Below are 24,218 nucleotides of genomic sequence, written 5' to 3'. Positions count from 1 at the left end.
TTCTTTTCAGTTACTGTGAAAAGCCCTCCAAGTGCTAAGAAGAGAGAGTGCTATGTTGTGTTTCTTGTTTTTCTGTTTTGTTTTAATTCACTTTTCAAGGTGTCCCAGCTGCTGGCAGTGGGTGTAGGGGAGGGCACATAGTAACACTCAGCCTTGACTCTCAGCTTGTCCAGGGGTCACTCCAGTTCTGTGGGGTTGGGGCCTCGTGGTTGTCCTGTGGCCAATGGTCTTGGCTGCCAAGTCGAGGCAGGACCCAGTGAGAGCTCTTTTGCCCTGCATGGCCTGAGCACTGACATTGCTCTGAGGGACTCTGCTTCAACACAGCCTTGGCCTCCTGTCTCCTTTCTTACAGGAAGGAGGTTCTATTCCTTCTTAACAACTGCATTCTAGAGTACAGTGGCTTTCCAGAGACCATGGCCTTGCAGCCCACCTCATCCGGAGGTCCTCACTTAGACCTAAAATGTCCTTAGGAATTATTCTGCTCCACTCATTTGTCCATAAAGTATTTATTGTTACTTAGTATGCACCAGGGACTCTTCCAATTGCCAGAGATGCCTCTGTGAACAAAACAGACAGGTGTCCCTGCCTGCATCTGGTTTATACCCTGGTACATTCTTTGAGCTTTGCTTATGAAGTTCTAGCATCCTGAAGTTCTCTCCTCCCACCTCTGTCAGGTTCCTGTTTCCCTTTCCAAGCCCATTTCCAACAGCTCCTTTCCTCTAAAGCTCTTTGCAAGGCCTGGGTACACATTAGCCTCTTCTTCCTTCCTCTGTGCTGTCATGGCATACTGCTTGGACCTCAGATAGAATTCTTAGCACCATTTTCCCTGAAGTATTTTGGTAAGTGTCTGTGTCTGCTGTCGGCCTGAGAGTCCTGTAACATGGGAGACTTGCCTTTGGTCCCCATCCTTTCCCCCCAGATCCTGGACTAGAGAGCTGGTGCCACTTTTAGGTGCTTTTCCTAAAACTCACCCAGACCTAGAAAATGGCAGGTCCCATGTGAGGATGATTAGGGTTGCCCCCTCCATGCCTCTGCAGCCCCCTTGGGAGTTTGTGGCATAGCGACCACCAGACCCTGGTAGCACCACCCTTCCCAGGGTTGGCTGAGAATGAGATCTTTCCTTCTCTTCTCTCCTCCACAGGGGACTGAAAAAGGAAAGGGCTCAAGGACCAGGGTTTATTTTTAGAAAAGCTCCTTGCTGTGGAGGAACCCAGAGCCCTTCCTTCCAGAAGGTGGGGGTGGCAGGTGGTGGGTAGGGGTAGCTGGGGTTGTGTCTCCTAGTACTGCCTGGCTGTCTTTCACAGAAGGAGTCTGCCTTAAAGAGGAGGGTCCCAGCAGGGAGAACATTTGCCCTCAGCCCCCACAGTTGAAAACATTTGCCATTTGGTGCCGGTGAGCAGAGCTTCTGGCATTACCATGAGCCTCAGTGTCCCTTGGGGTGGGAGCTCAGCGGGGACAGTCCGGGGACCAGGCAGTGGCTTCCTTCCGGACTCCCTGTGGCTCAGGCAGGGAGGGGCACTTCCTGCCATTGTCTCTGTGACAGGCCTCGAAAGGTCACTGCCTCCTGAGGAGAAAGAGAGCTGATGACATGGGCAGGGCCTCAGACCACAGAAGCAATGACACACACTCTCCAGGGCACGTCCCTAACTCCCCATGCTGTCCCCTACCCCCACCTCCAGCCCCTTGGATGAAGTGTTGTCCCAGGCTAAGAAAGGGCTTCTCTCTACCCTCTGCAGCAGCGGAGCCCTACCCGCCACAGGGCCCTTGCTTCCTAGTCCCTCCTTTCAGGCAGCCCCAGTCCCACATGGGAACGTGAGCCTGTCCGTCTCTGCGGCATTTAGGTCTGTGATAAGTCTGGAATGTTAGAAGGCTGCAGCCCAGAGAGCCCAGAGCATGGGGAGACTATGGAGAGGAAGTAGATGGCTGAGTGCCCTCATGCCCTGGAGAAAAGATGCTGCCCTGAGTTCCACAGAGAGTTCCTTCTCAGCGCCTTTGCTGTCCCCACAGAGCTTGGTAGAGAGCTGGGCACAATCTGATGATCCATGTCATGCTCTAGCCAACTCTGTCACCTGTGCTCCTCCTGACTGCTCCTGTCTGTATTTCATTTTTCTAGGTAGTTCTTTGCCACACACCCAATGCTGCTCAGTACTCGGGGCTTCAGCCAGAAATTGTTGGCTCTTCTCAGCCTTCCTCTTCTTCCTGTTCCCCGGAGCTCTGGGGACCCATGCCTGCATTTGTCTTGTTTGCTCTGGTGCAGCATGTCTTCCTGAGAATGTACTTTCTTTTCTTCCTTTTTTTACCTTTTTAATTTTTATTTATTTATTTTTTTACTCAAAATGATTTTTTAAATTGCATTTTAGGTTTTGGGGTACATATGAAGAACATGTAAGATTGTTGCATAGGTACACACATGGCAGTGTGGTTTATTGCCTTCTTCCCCATCACCTATACAGTATCTGACATTTCTCCCCATGTTATCCCTCCCCAATTCCCGACTCCACGCTGTCCCTCCCCTATTTCCCCCGACAGACCCCAGTGTGTGATGCTCCCCTCCCTGTGTCCATGTGTTCTCATTGTTCAATACCCGCCTATGAGTGAGAACTTGTGGTGTTTGATTTTCTGTTCTTGTGTCAGTTTGCTGAGAATGATGGTTTCCAGGTTCATCCATGTCCCTACAAAGGACACGAACTCATCGTTTTTTATGGCTACATAGTATTCCATGGTGTATATGTGCCACCAGTCTGTCATCAGTGGGCATTTGGGTTGGTTTCAAGTCTTTGCTATTGTAAACAGTGCCTGAATGAACATTCGTGTGCATGTGACCTTATAATAGAACAATTTATCATTCTTTGGATATATACCCAGTAATGGGATTTCTGGGTCAAATGGAATTTCTATTTCTAGGTCCTTGAGGAATCGCCATACTGTCTTCCACAATGGTTGAACTAACTTACACTCCCACCAACGGTGTAAAAGTATTCCTATTTCTCCACACCCTCTCCAGCATCTGTTATCTCCAGACTTTTTTTTTAATGATCGCCATTCTAACTGGCATGAGACGGTATCTCAATGTAGTTTTGGTTTGCATTTCTCTAATGACCAGTGATGATGAGCATTTTTTCATATGTTTGCTGGACTCATATATGTCTTCTTTTGTAAAGTGTCTGTTCATATCCTTTGCCCACTTTTGAATGGGCTTGTTTGTTTTTTTCTTGTAAATCTGTTTTAGTTCTTTGTAGATTCTGGATATTAATTAGCCTTTTGTCGGATGGGTAGATTGCAAAATTTTTTTCCCATTCTGTTGGTTGCCGATTCACTCTAATGACTGATTCTTTTGCTATGCAGTACTTTTTTTTATTTTTTAAAGGAATTATTTATTTACTTATTTTAGATATAGGGTCTTGCTCTGTCACCCAGGCTGGAGTGCAGTGGTGAGATCATGGCTTATTGCAGCCTTGAATTCCCAGGCTCAAGCAATCCTCCAACCTCAGCCTCCTGAGTAGCTGGGACTACAGGTGCATGCCATAACACCTGGCCCAGAATGTATTTTAGTTTCAACTAGGTGGCAGAAGCCTGCATTCCTCTGGCTTGTGTTGAATTGTGCTTCAGACGGATGTTTTCTGGCTGCCTTGTTGAGACAAGGCTAGCTGGGGTGAAGAGAGGAAGCAGGGGGCCTGTGACGAGACGATTGTGTTTCTGGGTGATCTTTTGGTTACTTTTTGAGGTTCACCCAAACATATCATGCTTTCAGGGGGACGGACATTGGTTTGTTTCACTTGTGCTCTTCAGGACAGGCAGGACCAGGAAGGAAGCTGGCCTGGCCTACCTGAGGGCATGTGAGGCTGGGTGCCCTGCTGTCTTGGCCATGGTGGTCTGGGGCTCGGGGCTTCTCTGGATCTCTGCCTACAGGTTCTCAGCATGGGAAACTCCTTCTCACCACCTTTCTTTTCCTTCTTCCTCTTGTTTCTGCCTTTCTTTGACTCTGGTACAGAGCTCCCGTTTTCGGTTCATTTCCAGTACTTTGCCATGGTAGGTGTCCAGTGTAGTCAAGTTGGTGACCTCATCCTGCCTGCAAGGAGGCAGCTGGAGGCATGAGGGTTCAGGGCTTTAGGTGCCTGGAGGCATTTCCATATGCGCTGAGCCCCCATGCATCCCAGTAGTCACGTGGCATCAGCAGAAACTTTCTGCACCTGGTGTCCCCTGTGTCACTTCCTTTCTTTGTTTCTTTACACACTTCCTGAGATGCAAACCCTGCCTGGAACAATCACTTTTGTTCCTGGAGACAGTGTTTAGAGCTTGGAATTCTCAGAAGGATTCCTGAGATGGCGCCATTCCAGCCAGGGGTTGAATAGCTTGAGACTCTTCATTTCAGCAGCACAATTGACCCCTCAGTGGATCAGTAACGATTCCTTCCACACATATTCAGTGAGTACCTACTATTCTAGGAGCTAGGCATAAAGATGTGATAAAATGTTAAAAACTTCTGGCCCTCCTGTGTCTTGTATTTTAGTGGGGGTAGACACTCAATAGACAAATAGGCAGTAAAACCTGTAAGCACATCAGATGGTGATCAGAGCTGCAGAAGCAGGGGAAAGGAAGGCCTCCCAAGTTGGGAACATTTAGCAAAGGCCTGAAGGAGGTGGAGAGTGAGTCAGGATGGTAGCTCAGGGAGAAATGCTCAGGCAGTGAAGACAGCCTGTGCAAAGGCCCTGGGGCAGGAGCTTGTCCAGGATGTTCAAGAAACTGGAGTGAGTGAGTGAGGGGAAGAGAAGCAGGAAGGAGGTCAGAGAATATTGAGGGCCTCGATGGAGCAGGGCCTTGAAGGCTATATCGGGACTTTGACCCTGACTCTGAGTGACCTGAAGCTTTGGAAATGTTTGAGCAGTAGAGGGTCAGGATCCGAATTGTGCTTTAAAAGGATGGTTTCTGGTTATGGTGATGAGAGCAGGCTGGATGGGAGAAAAGGAGGAAGCTGCGGGACTGTGGGGAAATGATTGCAATAGGGAGAGGCAGTGGGTATGTAGGGGTTGTGAGCCTTTTGGGCCCTAGGTGTGTTCTAAAGGTGGAACCTAGAGGAATTCTGAGGCATTGGGTGTCGCTTGCTTAAAAGAAGGTTCTTGTGGACTTGGAGAGATGCAAGAAGTCACCTGAGCCAAACTTTACACGTAACCCACCGGAAAACTGAAGCCTAAGAAAAGAAGTGACTTGTCCAAAGTCCCATGACAAGCTGGCTAGTTGCAAAGCCAAGATTTGGGCTTCTGGAATGCAGGTCCAATGTTTTTGCAGCTGAAACAATGAATGGTTCCAGTGAGGTTAAGGGCCAAGGGAAGAAAGGCTGGCCCCAGGGCTCCAGAGCCAAGCCACAAGGTCCTAGCAGCACCCACAGTGGCCAGGGTGGAAGCCTCCACTGGCCAACAGGAGCCTGAGGCTTTGTGAGCTGGGGATTCTTGGCCCTCTGGGCCTTCAGCAGCTTTCTCTGGGCCAGCATTTTGACCTTAGCTGGGTTGCAGTCTTGACAATGTTAGGCCTTGGGCAGATCAAAGTCAGTACTCCCGTGCATTATTCAGTTGGCTCGTGCCAAGCTTCCATGGAGTGTCAGGTCCGAGCAAATAAGAGAGTCTTGCTGTCAAGAAAATAATACTTCAAGGGAGACAGACAAGCAAACCCAGGAAGCCTGTATGGTCAGGGTCATAGGTTCATGTTTGAGGCATATGCAGGGAACTGGCCAAGGTCAGGGGATCATCACTCTAAGGATAGTCACTAAAACAAGTTCTGCTGCTGCCAGATGCCCCAGGGAACACAAACCAGAGGCCTTGTGTCTAACAAGGTGGTTTGTTTAAATTGATGATTCATTTAGCCTGGTGTGATGATGTGCACCCATAGTTCCAGCTATGCAGGAGGCTGAGGCGGGAGGATTGCTTTAGGCCAGGAGGTCAAGGCTGTAAGGAGCTATGATTACACCACTGCACTCCAGCTTGGGCGACTGAGTAAGACCTGTCTCTAAACAAACAAATTCATGATTCAGTCTCTTGGAATACAGCAGGCAAGGAAGGTTGGTGGGGGCTGAGATCTGACTGCCCTATAGGTAACTGTGTCACCAAGAACAGGTTTCCCTTAAACCCCCAGGACCCATACATTTAGCTTGATCACTACAGGGTGGCCTCACATTGCATCGGATGACTTCCATATGCTTCTTTGTGAAGAAAGCTGGTATTTGTGTGTGTGTGTGTGTGTGTGTGTGTGTGTGTGTGTGTGTGCAAGGCTGCTCTAATGACAGGCTTTAAGGTTTCCTGTGGCTGGTGGGATTCAGAATGAGACCTGTGAATTTCCCAGCTCAGCATGGGAAGAATCGGGTGTTGTCTTTACATTCCTCAGCATGAGGGCTCCCTGTGGGGGACAGGAGGGAAATATTTTGCTTTTGCTCTCTTGAGAGGAACTGAATCTATAGAGCAAAAGGGAGGGAAATCCAGTTTGCTTTTTCTTTCAGTCTTTTAACTCCATCTTTCCCCATCACAGAAAATGTATTGTTGAGGAATGACAACTTGGAAATTACTTCCATTGATTGGTGTATGGGCTGCCCTGGGAAACCATTCTCGACTGCTCTAGTGAGTGCCCTGGTGCTCACAGGTGATTACAGGACATGGCTAAGGACGCAGTTCCCAGGGATGGAGCAGGCAGGGCTGGGGTGCTGGAGGCAGGCTGAGGCCTGGCTGGGCTAGCCTCATGTCCTTGAAGAAGGCCAGTTCTTGGTGTCTTCTGAGGCTGGACGTAGGAGCGGAGACAGCGAGGAAACTGGAGACTAGCTCTCTGCCCTTAAGTAGCTCAGCACAGCAGTATTCTAATACACCTTGCCGGAGACTTCCTTGCATTTCTGTGGCAATTCTCAGGAGTAGACAGAGTTCTATGACAACCGAGGTTGAGTGCTGTGTCTAGGTTGAGTGCTGTGCCCCCAAATTAGTGATGGGCAGTGTTATTTTTAAGAATTTGTCTTGGGAGTCCAAAGCGGGTGGATCACGAGGTCAGGAGTTCAAGACCAGCCTGGCCAAGATGGTGAAACCCTGTCTCAATTAAAAAAACAAAAAAAGAATTTGTCTTAGAGACAAGATCGTACTCTGTCACCCAGGCTGGAGTATAGTGCTGTGATCTTAGCTCACTGCAGTCTCGAACTTGCATGTCACAGACGCATACCACACCCAGCTACTTTTTTTTTTTTTTTTTTTTGAGACAGAGTTTCGCTTTTGTTACCCAGGCTGGAGTGCAATGGCGCGATCTCGGCTCACTGCAACCTCCGCCTCCCGGGTTCAGGCAATTCTCCTGCCCCAGCCTCCTGAGTCGCTGGGATTACAGGCACGCGCCACCATGCCCAGCTAATTTTTTGTATTTTTAGTAGAGACGGGGTTTCACCATGCTGACCAGGATGGTCTCGATCTCTTGACCTCGTGATCCACCCGCCTCGGCCTCCCACAGTGCTGGGATTACAGGCTTGAGCCACCGCGCCCGGCCTACTTTTTAAATTTTATGTAGAGATGGGATCTTGCGATGTTGCCCAGGCCGATCTTGAATTCCTGTCCTCAGGTGATCCTCCCACCTTGGCCTCTCAGAGTGCTGGAATGACAGTTGTGAGCCACCATGCCAGACTGGTGGTGGGTTTTAGGACTCACTTCACCACACCCATGAAAAGGGAGCTTGATGGTTTGTCCCCATGGAGCATGCATTAGAGCTGTCTAGGGGGCAGGTTCCCAGACAGGAGGAGTGGCCTTAGGTAGGCCACTTAACACATGACGAACATGTACTAACCACCTTCTATGTGCCTGAGCTGCACTATGTGCTGGAGGTAAAAATAAATAAGGGTTGTGCTTTGAGGGGCTTGGGAAGGAGAACCCTTTTTCCATTCTCCCTCCAGTGCCTGAAATTTTACCATTGGTCCCTTATTCCTGTTAGTCAAGCATCTCTCTCTTTCTAGTTTTCATTCAAATGATAAATACTCTTGGGAAATATGTGGCATTGACTCTTTGATACTTCGCTGTGGATATGTTTATTAATGGAACCAAGAAGCAGGATAAGTTGATGACAGTGAGATGAGATAGGAGTGGGGAGGTGGCATCTCGGCAGGAGAGACCTTATCCTGCATCACAGGTTGGCCCAGGGTCAGCCCATGCTATGTCCCACTGCAAGGGGACATTTGAGGTTGTAAGTGTGTGTTTCCGAAGCATTAAAGCATCTCCCCAGAATGGCTTAGGTTTGAAAAGACTTTGACCAAAGGAAAGAAAACAAATAAGAAAACCAGTACAGAGCACCTGTGCATTGTGTCAGACACTTATTAGGTGCTTAATAAAGAATGTGCCTTTGCTAAAACCAATAGGAGTGGTCATGGCTCCTGGCACTTGGAGCTGCCTGGGAAAGGTGGCTGTGCACCTGGCCGGCAGAGCTCTCTGATCAGTGTCAGTGCGGGGTATGTGTGGGTCAGTGGGGCACATGGGACGATCAGTTCCTTCATTTGTGAAATCAGGAAAAGCTTCTGGACCCAGGAACCTTGGAGTTATAGAAGCACAGTGGAAAGGGTGACATTAGAGGCTGTTCCTGCCTCAGGTGAGTCTGACTGGGTCTCAGTCTTCTCTCATAGAGAAGAAGAATGGCTAATGTCTTTTCTGGACATTTCGTATGAATGGAGTTATACATTATGTGGTCTTTTGTGTCTGGCTTCTTTCACTCAGCATGGTGTTTTCAGGGTTCATTTGTACCATGTATCAGTGCTGCATTCCTTTTCTTTTTTTGAGATGGAATCTCACTCTGTTGCCTAGGCTGGAGTGCAGTGGCATGATCTCGGATCACTGCAGCCTCTGCCTACCAAGTTCCAGCAATCCTCCTGCTTCAGCCTCCCAGGTAGCTGGGATTATAGGCGTCCACCACCATGTCCAGCTAATTTTTTTTGTATTTTTAGTAGAGACGGGGTTTCACCATGTTGGTCAGGCTGGTCTCAATCTCCTGACCTCAGGTGATCCACCTGCCTCGGCCTCCCAAAGTGTTGGGATTACAGGTGTGAGCCACAGTGCCCACCCCGCCTGTGTACAAATTTTTATTGGACACATTTCATTTCTTTGTGCATATACCTACGAGTGGAATTGCTGGGTTATATGGTAACTCTATGTTCAACATATTTGAGGAATTGCCAGACTGTTTTCCAGAGAGGCTGCAGCATTTTACGTTGCACATTGTTTTATCTGCATGGAGAATTGTATAGTGTGGTGGTTAATGCAGGTTCCAGAAGCTAACTGCCTGGGACACCTTGGGCAAGTCCCCTCCCTTACTGCACCTCAGTTTCTTTATCTGTGAAATGCAGACCATATTAGTCCTTACTGCATGTGGCCACGTGGAGGAAAGGAATGGGTGTCTGTGGAGTCCTTGGTAAGGCTGTGCGCGTGTCACCTGCAATTCTTACTTCCCCCAGGCATGGGTGCCTGCATACCTGGGTGCTCTGTCAGTGGTGTTTTCTGTGGATGTAGAGTTGGCCTTACAGGGTACTGCCTTTTTCAGTGCTTTCTAGTCTTCTGATTGCCCCTGGGAATAGGCCTCCCAGGCCGTCAGTGCCTGTCACACCTGTGCATCTCTCTCCTCAGCTGGAGGGGCTTCCTGAGTGTAGTGTGCCAGCTATGGGATCTGAGAGGCTGTGGGTAGGACTTGGAACAGCGCCCGCACGAAAAGGCATCTAAATACAGGCACACAGTGGGCCCTGGAGCCAGCCATCCAGGAACCAGGAGCTGTTTGGGTCATTACAAAATAGCAGTGTGGAGAATGCTAACCCAGCACTTAGCTATGTGCCTAGCTCTCCTCTGCACAGGGCTCCTGCTCTGTGATTGGCCACGTGGAAGGAGATGGTGTTCAGGCCAGGAACCTGTGGAAAGTCTGCCAGTGCTGCTGATGTGGCCTAGAGCCCCCAGGGCCTCACCATCCTGCAGGCACAAAGGTGGGCCTGCTTACTCTCCATAGAGGAATATCCAGTTGTCCCTCCAGCCAACCCCTGGCAGAACGGTAGCTTGCCAATCTGGTTACACTGGGTGTTCTCTAAGGAACATAGGGAGGCAGATTCAGAGAGCACCAGACTTGCCTTTGCCCTCATCTCCAAAGGGAGTCCTGGTATGAGGTTTCATTCTTTTTTTTTTTTTTTTTGAGACAGAGTCTTACTCTGATGCCAGGTGCCAAGCTGGAGTGCCGTGGCGCCATCTCAGTTCACTGCAACCTCTGCTTCCTGGGTTCAAGCAATTCTCCTACCTCACCCTCCCAAGTAGCTGGGACTACAGGTGCGCGCCAGCATGCAGCTAATTTTTGTGTTTTTTAGTAGAGACGGGGTTTCACCATGTTGGCCAGGATGGTCTCAATCTCTTGACCTCGTGATCCGCCCGCCTCAGCCTCCCAAAGTACTGGGATTACCGGCATGAGCCACCGTGCCCAGCGGTTTCATTCTTTTAAAATGATTTTTTCTTTTGGCAAAAATGACAGATCTGGGTGAGTGTGAAGGAGGGAATCCATTCCCTCCCTCATCTGGCAGATGCTTGTTGTGCCCACTAAATTGGTGAGATCCAGTGAGGAAGGGGAACTCAACCCCTGGGATAGAGGTACAGACACATGTTAGAGTGCACAGCACATGCACAGAGGGAGGCACAGAGTGCAGCTGGAGCAGAGAGAAGGCAGCAGCTGACACCTGAGTGGAAGATTTTGCAGAAGAGGGAGCATTTCAAATGGGCTTTGAAGGATGTGGAGGAGTTTATCAGGAGTGAAGGGAAAGGCAGAGGGACCAGCATGAGCCAATGCCTTTAGTACTCAAAGTGCATGGTATCTTTGGGGAGTGCTGAGAAGTTTCAGTTCCTGAAGTGCAGAGACAAAGGCTGGCAGGATGGAGATTTGGCTGGGAAGGAAGCTGGCCCCTGAGCTCAGCTCTTAGGAGTGGACACTTGGAGCCTGTGGGATTTGGGGATTCACTCGCCATCTTGCGTTTGTCTCTATGGCATCTGTATGTTTGCTACCAATTAGGAGGCGCTTCCTCTTCTCCATTTGCATATTAGCTCACTGCAGCCTTGAACTCCTGGGCTCAAGCAATCTTTCCACCTATGCCTCTAGAGTAGCTGAGACTACAGGTGCAGGCCACCATGCCAAGCTAATTAAATTTTTTTTTCTTTTTTTGTAGAGACAGAGTCTCACTATGTTACCCAGGCTGGTCTTGAACCTCTGAGCTCAAGGCATCCTCCCACAGTTTCCCAAAGTGCTGGGATTACAGGTATGAGCTGCTGTGCCTGGCCTGCACATATTTCTGATCTCATACTGCTGCCCTTGTATGATAGGGCTCTGGCTGGTGGTCCCTAACACCCTCCATCCTGCCTGGATGTCTAGCCCCCCATCCTGGTCCTGACTTACCTCTGGCACCTTCTTCCTCCTCCCATGAGCCCTGACCCATTCCAGGACTCTTTAGGACCCATATCCTTATTCCTCTGAGAGCATTTCCCAGAGCCTGTGGGCCAGCACTTATCCCAGAGGACAGAAATGGGAAATGGGTCCATTATTCCATTGTCCAGTACAAGAAGCCAGGTAGGAGGGCATCTCCCTGCAACCTTGGTGCTGGGGGTGACCTGCTTTCTGTGAGCCTGTGCTGCTGCCTTTGATTCTTCTCTCTTTCTCTGGACTGTCTGCTCCGATTAGCACACTGACGTCAGGAATCTCTGTCACCTTTGGTCTCCCTGTGGCCTGGCAGCTGTGATGTATCATTTTGGACGTGTCCCCTGCATCACTACAGAGGGCCGAGGCCAGCAGAGAAAGGAGGATTACGTTGTTCCCATCTGGCTGTAGCTGCTTCCCCAGCCCTGTCTAGCTGTTCCCCATACCCACTGCTAAGTGGCAGATGTAGGGGCGAGGTCAGCCCAGGAGCTGGGGACCTGCCCATCATCTTCACGTGTATGTCTTCAAGGCTATTTCTGGCCTTGCCATTATCCCAACGGCTTTGGGCGATAAATATAGATACGGATTGAAAAGCCTCAGTGGAAGGCATGCAGGCAGGCAGGCAAGTGAGGCAGGCTGCACTGGAGAGTGTGTGGATGGGCTGCCTGGCTATAAATAAGTCTGCTGGAACCCCTCCCCATCCATGCCCACCACTGCTGAGCTTGTGCTTGCCTTAAGAAAGACACTCTACCTTCCTGACTCCCAGCAACAGCTCACTTGTGCCTGTGGGGTTGAGGGTATAGGAATGAGGGACGGTCTGCCAAGGAGAGGGAAGGAGGTGCTGACCTATTAAGAACGATGCAGAAAAGTGGGCTGCTGAGTCTTTCCCCCTTAGCACTTTGCCATCACTACTAAAAGGGAGATGGCAGGCCAGGAGAGGTGGTTCACATCTGTAATCTCAGCACTTTGGAAGGCCGAGGAAGGGCAGATCACCTGAGGTCAGGAGTTCTAGATCAGCCTGACCAACATAGTGAAACCCCGTCTCTACTAAAAGTACAAAAATTAGCTGGGCGTGGTGGCAGGCATCTATAATCCCAGCTACTCAGGAGGCTCAGGCAGGAAAATTGCTTGAACCACAGAAGGTGGAGGTTGCAGTAAGCCGAGATCGCACCACTGCACTCCAGCCTGGGCAACAAGAGCAAGACTCTGTCTCAGAAAAAAAAAAAAAGGGAGATGGCAGGGGGGGCCCCACAGGGAGATGGCTACCCCAGGGTCTACTTTTTTTATTTTTTCCTGATTTAGACTCTTGCTCTTGTTACCCAGGCTGGAGTGCAGTGGTGCGATCTAATTCAGCATCCTTTAGGTCCCCTAGCTTCCTGGGGCCTCACTTTTGTTGCAGAGGGGCTGGGAGATCGGCTGTGCCTGGAGGATTCTATGGCCAGGCAGCCATTCTGCTGGGTGGATCCTGGCTTCCACAAGCCACGTTCCTGTGTCTTTTTTCTGCTTCTGCCCTGCCTGGATCCCTCCTCTTGACAAGAGTACAACTTTGTCTGCTGGTTCCAGGTCCTCACTGCTCAGGCACTGGGGACCCTTGTTTAAACTAGTGGTGCAAGGGGTGGGATTCCAGATGCCCCTGGGCCTGCAGCTGGATCCTTCCCTGTTCCTCTCTGCTCCTTTCTCATACCTTCCTCCCTCTTTCTTCCTTCTCCATGTCCTTCTGTGTTCTGTCTCGTTCCTCGTCCCCCTACCCATCTTCCCACTGCCTCTTCCTAGCTAGAAGCAGATTCTTGCATTGGGTGGGGAACAGAACGCATGCCCAGGACACACTTTTCATGGAAAAGGATTGAAGTTGATAAGCTGGCAAGAATCCTGGGACTCACCGTGAATAAAATATGGTGCAATCACCCATATTGGGAAGTGGTTTGCCATGAGCCTGTTCCTCTTCTGTGGCCTCATTTAACCAGGGCCGAGAGCTGGGGATGCAAGCAGGGCATGTGTTAATATTGCATAAATAAATGGTGCCTGGGCATGTTTGCTGGCTACAAATGAGGAGTGGGCTGCTGTCACATGGGAATGGTGCCAGTCACTTGGAGGAGGGGTCTGTTCCCCCGCCCCAACTCCCAATGTATTCCTGGTGCTTTAGGGCTTCAGGGGACAAGCCACTTTGGCTCCTTGAGCAGGCAACATATGTATGGATCCATCATTCAGCCCTGAGCATGGGCTCTGAGCTACAGGGATGCAGAAGTGAATCAGTTTGAGCTCCCACTCTCAAGGAGCTCTCAGGCCACCGGAGGATCAGTTACGGGCTGTGGTGATCCTTATGATAGTGTCAGACCCTGTGGAAGTGGGGTTGGGGGGCCTGCCCCTGGGACGTAGAGCCCATGGAGGGAGCCCCAGGGTGCTGATACTTTGTCTAGACCCTGTGGGGTGCCAAGTTCACATGACACAGGAGGCAGGGTTGGGTGTAAATGAGGGAGGGTCTTCTTGATAGAGGGAACTGCCTTTGCAAAGGCCCCGAGGCAGGATGAGCCCCATGGGCTCCTGTCTGTGAGTCTGGCTGGGGCCGAGCTGCAGAAAGGACTAGGTCGGGGACCTCATGCCCTGGTTAAGGAGCTTAGATGTTGTCTTGAAACCCAAGAGGAGCGTTGGGGGCCTTACTCAGAGGAGTGACACACTCCGACATGTGTATTGGAAGACGCTTCATCTCACTTCATGTGGGTGACAGGTCGGAGGCGGGGGGAGGAGGGGGCAGGCTGATGGCAACATCACGACGTCTTGCTTTGTCGAGTACCTGAAAGATCTTTGCGCTTTTAACAGAGCCTGTAAAATCGAGATGTACACATGTGGGTGCACACCCAAGAAACGATTGTTTCTAAAGATGGCAGCACAGAGCGACTGTCAGTAGGGGCTGCCAAGCAGGATCTGTGCCCAGCACAGGGCTGTCAGTTCCGATTTCCTCAGCTCTCCTGTCACCACAGGGGTGACTGTCCAGCAAGCTTGGCTACTGCCAGGAGCCAGGGTCTAGAACAGAGATAACCAACTCCCCAGAGGACTAGCCCATGTCCCCGGAACCTCTTGACAGGCTCCCAGCCTTGAATCAGCCTGCTGTTCAAGGATGGTGGGGTGGGGGCTCTTGGATCCCCGCCAGCCGCTCTAATGTGGATGTAGTGCCATGCTGGGAGCCCCAGCGCCCTGAAAAAGAAGTGACTGAGAGAAAAGTGTTGTGTGAGGGAAGGATAAACATGCTTGCTTCAGTGCACCATGAAGTCCAGAAGTTAATCTGGTCATATAAATATTTTCACGTGTCTGTGGTTCTGCGAGTGTGTACTGATAGAGTGAAGAAAGGAGAGGTTGTGTGGCTGTGATCTTGCTGTAGGGGTAGATGGCGACGTTTGTTCCCAACTGTGAGTTTGAAGTGTGGTCAAAGCCAAGAGGTCACTCAGTCCAAGACCTTCTATTCTCAGATGGGAACCTGCCCTTCCCTGCCCTTGGCCCCACCTGGGAGCTGCCCCTAGGAGGTGGAGGCTGACCCCAGGACCCCACCCTACTGCCTGTGCTTGGTTTCGGAGAGGGCTCTCTGGGCCTTTGATGCATCTGTGCAGATGGAGGATGGCGCTTTATGGTCCTGTGGAGGAGGAGAAGAGTTTATTATCCAATTACCAGCTTCCCAAGCTCCTGGTGTTATGGCCAGAGTTGGAGGCAGCTGTTTGAATAACACCCCCAGAGGACTCAGCCTGCTTCTTGGGGCAGAGCAGATGATAGAGACTTCCATGGCATTGTGTGTGAGCCCGATGCGCCAGAGGACAAGCCTGGCAGTAAGCATGGGCTCACAGGCCTTGGTGGGGCTTTGGTTCAGCCTGCTGGGTGAAGACAAGGGGCCTTTTCAAGGTCAGCCAGGGTCACCCCCGCTGGGAACCTCCCTGAGCTCTCTGAGCCTGGACAGGCTTCCTGGTGCTCTGGGGCCCCCTGTACCACTCAAGTTCCATTCCTCTAGCTGATGGACCTGTTACCTGGGTCAGCCCTGTTTAAGTTTATAGCCAGCCTTGGACTGATAAGGCTCAAATAAGACAAGTATTTCTGAAATGTGTCACCTGGCTCAGTTGGCCAAGCCAGCAGTGCCACAAGAGAAGCAGCTGCCATGGCTCGGTGACACCTGGTGTGTTTGACGATGCTTTGTGTCCATGTGGCCCCTAACCAGGACTTTCTCATGCCACATAGTGACCCAAGGCCTGTCTCACTGGGCCAGCCGCAGCCTCAGAGCCCAGCCTGAGGGGACTCTCGCTGGGATCCCCGGTTTTGTCCCCGAGATGAGGGGGCTGATCCTAAGAGTATGGATGGGGATGCCTCTGCCTAGGGGGTTCTGGTAGTGCTGGGCTCTGGCCCAGGCCTCCCAGCTTTGTGTCTTTCCACAGACTCCATGTTCCCCACCGTCATTCATAAACCAACTGGATGTTGGTGTCTTCAGGCTTCTGGTCTCAGGGTTGGAGGTATTAAAACAATGGAAGAGCAGTCTCTCCTGGGCTGCAGCAGCCTGTCTTCTGAGGCCTCTGGCTCCATCCTTGGAGTTTGGGATGGTGGCTGAGTCTTTTGCTTGTTCTCCCTCCCAGGACTGGCCCCAGAGTCAGTACTTGAGGTTCTGGGGAGCGGGAGCTAAGGAAGTGGCTCTGGAGGGGTGGAGGGGCTGCCGAGTGGCAGGAGGCAGGGGCTCAGGAGCAGAGGGTGGCTCCACTATAGCAGCCAGGCCCTGTTGATTACAGACGGTTATTTCAAGGTGTGTGTGTGTATGTATGTGTGTGTGTGTGAGTGTGAGTGTGTTTGTACTTTTAAATAACAGCTTTATTGAGATATAGTTCACATGCCATACAATTCACCCATTGAAAGTGTACAATTCAGTGGTTTCTAGTATGTTCACAGAGTTGTACAATGAACACCATGGTTAATTTTAGAACATTTTCTTCTATACTCTTACAATGTGTAAAAATAAAGATTTTTTTAAAAGAACATTTTTATCATCCCCAAAATGAGGTCTTAGATAGATGTTATTCCCCCATTTGTCCCTAAACCCCCAGCCACTGGCAATCACTAATCTACTTTCTATCTCTAGATTTGGCTGTCCTGGACATTTCATATGAATGGAGTGATATACCATGTGGCCTTTTGTGTCTTGTTTCTTCCACTGAGCATCATGATTTCAACTTCATGTAGGAGCATGCATCTGAGCTTCATTCCTTATCATGGCTGACTCGTCTTCCACTACGTGGATAAGACCACATTTTGTCCATCCATGTATCAGTGGATCACAAGTGCATTTTTAAAGGGTGCTTTTACATTTCAAACACAGTTCTGAGTTGGCGAGGGGGTCAGAGGACAACATGACAGGGACTGTAAGCAGCATAAACTGTAGCTTCCCACAGGGTCTCCAGGAGCTGAGGGGAGAGTTCGAGGTGGGGAGGCAATGGCCTTCCTTTGAGCAGCCACTGAGAGGGAGAAGGAGTTGCAGAGATCAGGAAGGAGAGGATTTCTTTCCAGTTTTCTGGCAGCTTTTCCTCACTCTTTCAGAGTCCTGGGGTGGGTTAGGAGAGGGCATGGCAAAGGCAGAGGTGGCTTTGCTGAAGGAGGCTGCAGATCCGCAGGCTGAACTTGGGGAGCCAGGCTATGTCTGGCATGAGGCCCTACTTTGAGGAGGAGTTCTGAAGTCCTGAGGAGGCTTTTGGACAGATCTGGTAACCCAGCAAGCCTGGATTAGCTTGACTGATCACAGCCCAGGGATGAGGATGAGGGCAGTTAAGTATTTATTTAATCTTGTTTTAATTGTCTTTTCAAACAGTGTTTTAGTAATCTTGTTTGAGGCTGCAGTGTGGCAGTGCTTTCTGGAGGATGGAGTCATTTTCATTTGTTTTGGAAGAATAGAGGTTTCACTATGTTGTCCTAGGCTGGTCTCATATTCTTGGCCTCAAGCCATCCTCCTGCCTAGGCCTCCTGAAGTGTTGGGATTACAGGTGTTAGCCACTGTGCCAGGCCTGGAGTCCTTTTATTAAAATTAACTGCCCTGCTCAGCTTTCTGCTGGGCCACCCCAGAGCTAGTCCTGGTTCTTGAGCCCAAGGCTGTACCCAGGGGCTGCAGGAAAGAGTCTGCAGCATCCAGATGGGGCTGGCCATACCCACTCGAGTGTGTAAGTGCAGAATGCTCTTTGGGGGATTTCTCTGTTGGGCCACCTTACTCCAGGGATCCCTCAGGTTTCAAAACAAAGCAAGAGGGCAAGGAAGAATGGAGAAACAGCTCAGTGTTGACTCTATTCCCCTTGTGGGTGCCATTGTGGGGCCTCTGTGCATGTCATACCACTTCCCCCTCGAATCAGCCCCCCAAGGCAGGGTGAGAGATGAGGACTCAGGGTACAAGGAGGTCTCACGGCTTGGAAATAGGTCAGGATAGCTCTAATTCTCCAAGGCCAAGGTCTTCTCTACATGATGAGGCAGCCCAAAGATGTGCTTCTACTCATCTTTTTTTTTTAGACAGTGTTTTGTTCTCGTTGCCCAGGCTGGAGTGCAATGGCACGATCTTCGCTCATTGCAACCTCTGCCTCCTGGGTTCAAGTGATTCTTCTGCCTCAGCCTCCCAAGTAGCTGGGATTACAGGCATGTGCCACCACACCCAGTTAATTTTTTGTGTTTTTTGTAGAGACGAGGTTTCACAATGTTGGTCAGGCTGGTCTCGAACTCCTGACCTCAGGTGATCCACCTGCCTCAGCCTCCCAAAGTGCTGGGATTACAGCCATGAGCCACCACACCCGGCCTCTACACATCTTCTGTGTAGAAATTCAGGCCAGGCTCCTATACGCTCTGGATAACAGCAGGAAGGTGCTTTCCAGTGTGAATCATTGTGGCCCACCTGGGGATCATAATGTATTGTCTCTTCCAAAATATCAGCAAAGCTGACCCTAGTGCTTGTAGTGCTCAAATGCACTTCTCTGCATTTGTGCCATAGAGAAATGGATTTGGTCCTGGGGGTCGTGATACCAACTTCTGTCCCCATTCCACAACTCAGCACCCCCAACCCCAGCCTGTGCATAGGAGGAATAACCATCCTTGAGAACCATCCAGCTCTAGATGGAGAAGTTAGATTTATGGACTTAATCAGTTCTTCTTCCCTATCTGTGGTGGTAAGAATAAAGTGGGGAAAACTGTTAAGCCTCAGTCGTGTTTTCCTGCGAGACCAGGCAGCTTTGGCAGCTGGTGGGACTTCACCTGTGCCCTCCACCTCTGAGTGACTGTAAATTGCGCACCCCGTGAGGTGGCACCTGCAGCCACAGATTGGTTAGTCATCATGCACAGGGGGCCACCTAATGAACTGGCTGCAGGATGGCAATCCTGCCGTGAAGTCAGGATCTTGGGAGGGGGCAAGGTGGCAGAACCAAGAAAGCAGATGCTCCTTGCTGTTTCTGTAAGGCCACCAGTAGCTGGGTGGCCTGGCCTTGGTAGCAAGGCGGTGACCATGTGAATGGCTGAATCCCGCACCACTTCTCCTGAGCCTCCTTTTTCCTGGATTCCTGCAACCATAATTTTACTACATGCATGGCTCACCACTGATCCATTCTCTCTGCACCAAAGAGGCTGAACAAGAGGGTCAGGTCAGTGTGTGTATGCAGGAACCTATGTCTGTAAATGAAAATGTCTGACTTCGAGGGCTGTCTTAAAGATTAAAGAAGATGGTCTTGATCAAGGGTTAGGAAGACCACAATGGCTGGGTGTGGTGGCTCACGCCTGTAATCCCAGCACTTTGGGAGGCCGAGGTGGGCGGATCATGAAGTCAGCAGTTCGAGACCAGGCTGACTCACATGGTAAAACCCTGTCTTTACAAAAATATGAAAATTAGCTGGGCATGGTGGTATGCGCCTATGATCCCAGCTACTCAGGAGGCTGAGGCAGGAGAATTGCTTGAACCCAGGAGGCGGAGATTGCAGTGAGCCGAGATCGTGCCACTGCATTCCAGCCTGGGCGACAGAGTGAGACTCTGTCTCAAAAAAGAAAAAATAGGGAAGATCACAATGCAGCTGTGCTGGCCACCTCCAGGCGGGCTCCAGTCTCCCATCCCTGTAGTCATACCCCTGTACAGTCCCCTCCCATACTGAATCGGGCTGACCTGTGTATCTCATAGGATGTTGGAAATGACTCTATCCTTGGAGTGTGACTTCCAGGGCCTAATTATAAAGGATAGTGTGGCCAGGTGCGGTGGCTCATGCCTGTAATCCCAGCATTTTGGGAAGCTGAGGCGAGCAGATCACTTGAGGTCAGGAGTTCTAGACCAACCTGGCCAACATGGTGAAACCCCATCTCTACCGAAAATACAAAAAAAAATTAGCTGGGTGTGGTGGCACCTGTGCCTATAGTCCCAGCTACTCGGGAGCCTGAGCCAGGAGAATCACTTGAACTTGAGAGGTGGAGGTTGCAGTAAACTGAGATTGTACCACTGTATTCTCTGGGTGACAGAGTGAGACTCTGTCTCTAAAAAAAGAAACTGTGGTTTCTGCTGTCCTTTCTCTTGGATCACTTGCTATGGAAAACCAGCCGCCATCTTGTGAGGATACTCAGCCTCTCCGGAAAGGTCCAAAAATGTCGTGAGGAACTGGGACAGACCTCTTGCCAAAAACCGTATACTAACTTATCAGTCATGTACATGAGTTGACTCAGAAGTGACTCTATCAGCCTTAGCCATACCTTCAGATGACTGCAGCCCTGGTCTACATCTTGACTGTGACCCAATGAAAGATTCTGAAACACTCAGTCAAGCCACTCTCAGCTTCCTGATCCACAGAAACAGCATGAAATGATAAATGTTTCTTGTTTTAAACTGCCAGGTTTTGGGTTAATTTGTTATACAGCTGTAGATAATTCCAAGAACACTCCATAAATGTTAATTTCCTTTCTACAGCTCCACTGAATCATCTTTGTTCATGGGCAAAGCTTGCTGTCCCTCCACTGGCTGCAAAATATGTCCATTTGTTGGCTCTGACTCATGCTTGCAGGTCTTGATGGCTTGCAGCAAGGCCTTTTCCCAGAGGACAGTGATTTGTCACACTCAGAACCCAGGTCTTACCTGCTTTCCTGCTCCATGGAATTTTGGCCTGAGTCTGAAGTCTGGTAGGGGATTGATAAATGAGAGTGAAAGACACAGTCAGTTCTTAGAGCAGTAGTTAATACAGGGGTTTCTCTGGCTTTGTTTGCATGAGTGGTGATAGTTGGGGATGAAGCAGGGGTATTCAAGATCCTTTTGTGTGAATATGGGAGGAAAAATTCTGTTCTCTTCCTTCTCCATCTTTCTTCATCTTTGACTTCCCTCAGCTCAGTTTTAAAGACCCTTGAGGCTCTAGAACTGATTTTCTTTTTTCTCACCACTGGGATCTGTCTCCTACTAGTAGGAAGAAGGATCTAAGTAGTTGAGCTGCATAAAGGGGAAGTAAACAGCCAGACAAATGGTACATTTTAGAGCCTTGAGTCACCCAGAGCTTTCTATCAGCTTCATTGGGTGCAGAGAGGGTAGCGATTTCTGGTTGCTGTCACCTTGCTTATATCAGGAAGTGTTAATTTTGAGGCAAACTTCAGTGCCCTCTGGCTTACCTAGGGCCCCTGTTGCCTGATTTCATGGGGCCAAGAGATTGAGGGTAGGCTCAGGGCTGCGCAGCCTGGATGCCCTGGTTTGCATGCCTAAGGCAGCTGTGCCTGAAAGCTTTTTTAGAGTAAATATGTAGCTTTTGCTAGGCTTTTGTGTGTCTCGTTCATTTCCTGTATCATTTTTTGTATACCTGCTATGGTGTGAGGCACTGGGGATACAAATTAGCCGGGGACTTGGACATGTCAGCAAGCAAGCCCAACAGCAGCTAACATTTGTGCAGTTCTCACTGTGTACTTGAATGTCCCGAGTTACTGTGTGTTACTAAACCACAGAGCAGATTTAGTAAGGGGAACAGAAGGCTCAGACCAGAGGCAAGGTGGAGAAGGGCATTTTTGGAGGCAGTAACGTTAGTGCAGAAGAGACATACACATGGTTCCCTGGGGGATTCCAAGTTGTTGCTGTCATGTCTTCAGATCTTACTTTAGGGCCTACTCAGATAGCATCCTGTTCATGAAGATGTGCCTGTTTTTTGTCTTGTCTCCCTCCCTGCAACAAAGAGTGACCTTTCCTTCTGAACTTCTCAAAAGTTTGCTAGCATCACCTATAAAGCTTTCTGGGCCTGGGGGTATTTTGGGCGGAGCAGGGAAGATCTTTGATTACCATTTTAACTTATTTTGTGTTCATTTATTCAAGCTTTTTCTTCTTTCACTAATTCTCAAAAGCCCCACACCACCTTCCTACCACCCCCACACCCCTCCACTTGGAGTTGCTACCTTCCACCAATCATTCTCATTTCTAAATCCATCAACAGAGGTTTTGAACACCACTTATGTGTCAGGCGTTGTTCTAAGCACAGATTTATCAGTGAACCAAATGAAATTCCTTCCTAAAATGTACTCTTTGGTGGTGCTAAATGCCAGGAAAAAAAGTAAGCAAGGGGAGGGAAAAGAGAGGTTAGGGTGGTGGTGGTGGGGAGCGGTGGTGGGGCTTGGATAGTATGGTCAGAAAGGACCTCTTTGTAGAAACTTAAATAAATTTAGAAAGCAAGTCATGTAATATCTGGGAAATAGGAAACAGCAGGTACAAAGGCCCTGAGGTTGAAGTCCTGGCAAGTTTGAGGCAAGCAGGGAAGGCAGTGTGGCTGGAACAGAACAAAAGAGGAAAGGTGGTAGGAAATGATGGAGAGAGAGTTAGGGCCTTTGATTACCATTTTCCTTGGAGGACTTGCAGGTCATGGCAAAGATTTTGGACTTGATGTAAAGTGTGAACTGAGTTCTTGGAGGATTCTGAGGTAGAGAGTAACACAATCTCATTTGTGTTTATATTTTAACATGCTCACTTGGGCCACCTCGTGGAGGCTGGAGTGGAAAGGAGGGAGACTAGTTAGAAATTCTGTATGGCTAGCTGGATGTGGTAGCTCACAGTACTGTGGGAGGCCAAGACCAGAGGATAGCTTGAGCCCAGGAGTTTGAGACTAGCCTGGAGTTTGAGACCCATAGCGAGACCCTATCTCTACAAAAAATTTTCAAATTGCCCAGGCATGGTGGTGCACACTTGTAGTCCCAGCTACTTGGAGGCTGAGGTGGGCGGATTGCCTGAGCCCAGGAGTTTGAGGCTGCAGTGAGCTGTGATTGTGCCATTGCACTCCAGCTTGGGTAACAGAAAGTGAGACCCTGTCTCAGAAAAAAAGAAAAAAGAATTCTGTATTGTGGTAGCCTAAGAGAATCATTAGTTAAAAGGTTTGTAAGCATTTTTTAGAAAGTTGCATTTGAGGGCTGGACATGGTATGGTGGCTCATGCCTGTAATGGGAGGCCAAGGTCGGTAGATCATTTGAGGTCAGGAAGCTGACCAACGTAGTGAAACCCCATCTCTACTAAAAATAAAAAATTAGCCAGGTGATAGTGGTGCGTGCCTGTAATCCCAGCTACTAGGGAGGTTGAGGCAGGAGAACTGCTTGAGCCTGGGAGGTGGAGGTTGTCAGTGAGCCAAGATCGTGCCACTACTCTCCAGCTGTCTGGGTGACAAAGTGAGACCCTGTCTCAAAAAAAAAAAGAAAAAAAGTTGCACTGAGGGAAATGCATCCCCTTTGAGAAGAAGTTGGAAGCAGCTTGTCCTTCAGCAGTGGACACAAAGTCTCGCACGAGTGTACAGGGCCTGCGGTGTCCAGTCCCTGGAAGGATTTGGATCTCTAGTTGTCTCCAGGCTCTCTGAGGGTCTGAGGAATGCCTCATAAACCAGGACATGGAGATACTCCTTCCTTTTAGTGCCCTAACCTTCATTCTGAATGAGTTAATTGCACCCTTGGGTGCTAACCAAAGTGGCTGGGCTGAGCAGAACTAAGTACCAAAGTTTTGGGCCTGAAAAGAGCCTTGAGAAGAATCAGGCCAGTCCACCCATTCTGTGAGCTTCCCTGAGGGACCTGCTCTGAGACCTTTCCCTAGGGCTTCCAGAGGTTCATGTCCGGATGTCAGAGCTGCATAAGTCAGCTGTGGGTCTGCCTCTGCATGCCGGATACTCTTCTCTGAGCCTCCTTCCACACTTCCCTTGAGATATCCTATGGAACAGTGGTGGCCAGCTCAGGCCTGGAGGCAGATGACCAGAACTTCAATCTGGGCTTCACTACCTCTTGGCTGTTTGTCCTGTGGCAAGTCACTAACCTCTCTGTGCTTCAGTTTTCTCATATGCAACATGGGACAAAAGGATTCAATCAGTTAATTCACATGCTGAGAAGAGTAGTTGTGGTTGTGGTCTGGCCCTATTGGCCCCTTCCCCTGCCTTTCAGGGTCACTGACCCACACCTCCTGGCCAGCTTCCAGGGATTTTTGTTACAATTCCATTATAATCCATGTATGTTACCATTTACTGACCTTTGACCATGTCCTAGCCATATGCTAAACACTTAAATGCGTTATCTCATTGTAGTTCTTAGAAAAGCCCAAGAGACAAATATTGTCTTCGCCCCCATTTTGTAGACAAGAAAACCGAGGTTTAGAGGGTTGAAGGAACTAACCAAGGCCCCCTAGCTGGTAAATGATGGAGCCAGGACCTGATACCTCCTGCAAGCTGCTTTTCTGTAGCCAGGGAGCATGAAGGTGCTGACATGTCACAGTGTTGGGGCCCTGGCTTTCCTGTTCTTCGTCGCAGCTACCTTGCCTGGCTCCAGCAACCTTCCCTGCATTT

General features: G+C 49.7%; 1 protein-coding gene across 12 annotated transcripts in view; it reads left to right on the top strand.

Moving 5' to 3' along the window:
• PITPNM2 (phosphatidylinositol transfer protein membrane associated 2) overlaps positions 1 to 24,218 on the top strand; it is a 164,680-nt gene that overhangs the window by 40,560 nt on the left and 99,902 nt on the right. Inside the window, exons 1-2 of one of the 12 annotated variants that reach the window (XM_032242988.1) lie at positions 3,496 to 4,425; positions 6,517 to 6,605. The exons of 10 other annotated variants lie outside the window; for them this stretch is intronic. The gene's annotated coding sequence lies outside the window, so the exon portion shown is untranslated. Of the gene's footprint in view, positions 1 to 3,495; positions 4,426 to 6,516; positions 6,606 to 24,218 lie in introns of those variants that run through there. One more of the 12 variants, XM_032243003.1, reaches the window with a different exon arrangement.

This window comes from Sapajus apella, unplaced genomic scaffold, assembly GCF_009761245.1.
Source record: "Sapajus apella isolate SASKATOON/1434 unplaced genomic scaffold, GSC_monkey_1.0 scaffold2, whole genome shotgun sequence".
Lineage (NCBI taxonomy): Eukaryota > Metazoa > Chordata > Mammalia > Primates > Cebidae > Sapajus > Sapajus apella.
The sequence above is the reverse complement of the archived record's forward strand: the minus strand, read 5'-3'. Positions and strand labels throughout refer to the sequence as shown.